The sequence below is a fragment of the Pinus tabuliformis genome, chromosome 9 (assembly GCF_031772625.1).
Source record: "Pinus tabuliformis cultivar Carrire ecotype Pingquan chromosome 9, CPIR1, whole genome shotgun sequence".
Lineage (NCBI taxonomy): Eukaryota > Viridiplantae > Streptophyta > Pinopsida > Pinales > Pinaceae > Pinus > Pinus tabuliformis.
In genome coordinates, this window is record NC_142307.1 from 601,946,496 (window position 1) to 601,949,182 (window position 2,687).

The 2,687-nt window shown below is 35.4% G+C and overlaps 1 pseudogene; it reads left to right on the forward strand.

Moving 5' to 3' along the window:
- Positions 1-675: 675 nt before the first annotated feature.
- On the forward strand, positions 676-1,248 carry LOC149150009 (pentatricopeptide repeat-containing protein At2g03880, mitochondrial pseudogene; annotated as a pseudogene).
- The last annotated feature ends 1,439 nt before the right edge of the window (positions 1,249-2,687 follow it).

The window sequence follows — 2,687 nt, forward strand, 5'->3', positions numbered from 1 at the left end:
ATCTACAAGATGTCAGGGTTTGTCTGAGTAAAAACATGAATTGTGTGTTTGACCTTTCCACATTGGTAGGTAATTGATGTTTTAATAGATAGAAGATGGACGCAGAAACATTTTGTTTTTTTTTTTTTTCCCTTTGTAATTTGGCGATATGATTTTTTTCATGAGACAGTGATGGGCTTTTATTTAAATTGTATGTTTTAATCCTAAAATGAATTTAGTGTCTTTTTTGTAAATTTATATCATAAAACTATAATTTTCTGATTTGTAAAATAGATAAAATATAAATAAATTTACTCTAAAAATAAAAAACAAAAAAAATATGTAAGCAGAATACAAAATATATAATACTGAATATATTTGAATGTGGATGCAAATATATTTGAATTATCAGTCATTTGCACAAAACCGAGGGACATATTATGTAAGCTGAATATATAATATATAATACTGAATATATTTGAATGTGGATGCAAATATATTTGAATACAACTCGAATTATCAGTCATATGCACAAAACCGAGGGACATAGTGCGAAGAAATAATTAGAAGTGGTTTTCAGTGCAATGTATTTTTGTGTAACGCGCTTCTGGACATGTATGCAAAATGTGGAAGCATAGACAAGGCAAATGAAGTTTTCGACAAATACATGGAAAATATGTGGTTTTATGCAATTCAATGATTGCAGGATATGCAATGCATGGATGTGGCAAGGAGGCCTTGAAACTATTTCAAGAAATGCAACAATCTGGTATGAAACCGGACAGTGATACCTTCGTCAATGTGTTGTCGGCATGCTGTCATGCAGGCCTAGTGGATGAGGGCCGAAAGTACTTTAATTCTATGAGTCAATGTTACCAGATCACACCTGTGATAGAACACTATGGCTGCATGGCTGACCTTGTTGGCCGTGCTGGGCACCTAGAAGAGGTTAAAGACTTGATAAGCAAAATGCCAATAACCCCTGATGCTACAGTCTGGGGGTGTTTGCTTGGTGCCTGTATCATACATAACAATACAGAGTTAGGAGAATACGCTGCAGAACACCTTTTTGAGTTGGATTGGAAAAATGCAGCAACTTATGTTGTGCTCTCAAATATCTATGCTTCAGTGGGCCGATGGGATGGTATTGAAAAGCTGAGAAAAACCATGAAAGATAGGGGGATTAAACCAACGGCTGGATGCAATTGGATTGAAGTCAACAAGCAGGTGCATGCTTTCCTTGCACGAAATGGGTTGCACCCGCTATAACATAAAAAGCTGGAACTAATCCATGGTCACAAAATAATTTTAAGCAGATCATTGCAGCATGATTTGTCCAGCATGCTGTGGAGAATCAAAGATGAAGTTTAAAGGGAAGGGTATTCCTTTTTATGGAAAAGGCTTTGCCATTGGGAAGAAGTTAACCTGTTAACTCCAAATATCAATAATAATACTCACGGTCCCAAAAGTGAAAATCAAACCAATATCTCCTACCAATTGGAGTAAAATTCAAATGCAGCTTTTCTAATGGAGGGGAAATATTCATGATTGATCTATGAAGAGCGAAATGGTAGTTGGAGGTTATTGAAGTCTTCAAATTCAATCCTCGAGGAGCTGATCAACAAATTCTTTTTGCAGTGAGATTTAAGCATATCTGGGTTTTAACTAACAACACTTGGGGACAGGATGTTGGAGATCTAATAAGGAAGAGAGCTCCCTTATTTGCACTACAGATGAAATTGTTCATTGCGTGCAAAAGATGGCCACCATTTTTAGCATGGATGATATCTTTTTGAGCTAAAGGGCATTCAAAATAACAAGCAGTAATCAAAAGGCTAGGAAATGTTTTCCATGTATATACTTTAAGTGATGTGCTATTTGCTAGAATCTAGGCATTTTTTTCCCTTTTCTAACTCCTATTAGATGGCATTATAAATGATGCACTATTTAGAAGAATCTAAATACTTTTTCCTTTTGTAACTTCAGAGTGAAGCCCTTGGAGAAGAATGAAAAGTTGCAACCAAGATGAGATTTATCTTCAATAATTGCTGTAAATGAATCAATATGAATTAAAATCTCTAAAATTGGTACGACTTCATTGTAGTGTACTTGTAATAAATATTGAGTATTCTTTCAGAGTATGGGCTTGTTTATGCAAATGTGAAATATCAACCCCTGAGTACTTTTAACCTCTCTTAATCATTTACAAGCATTTAGCAATACATCATGGATTAATCCAACCTGTGCACCATTTCGCTAGCACCTATGAGAGGCCACAGAGGCCATGTACAAGTTGTATATAGAAATCGATAGGCGAGATTAGTAAACAATTTTGCCTGTGACCCTCCCAAGAAAATTTGTAATTTCTATTGATGAGGTGTTGGCTTCGTTAGATCTCATCAATTATATTAGTTGATGGGATCCAAAAAGATGAGTTGTTGTCGATAACTTGATTAGCTCCAGAGATAACCTCCACAAACTGAGTTGGAGATTAATATTACATCATTGCAGTACTATGTTTCTTAGAGGGCACCTTTTCCAGACTACCAGTACACCATGGTAAATCCATGTCATCCCTCTGAAAGGCCAACTACAAGTTGTCTATGGAGCCCGATAGGTGAGATTAATAAATTATTTTACCTTGATATACTTGTAATTTCTATTGATTTGAGTGGCTGGTTTCATTGAACATCATCAAGTACATTAGT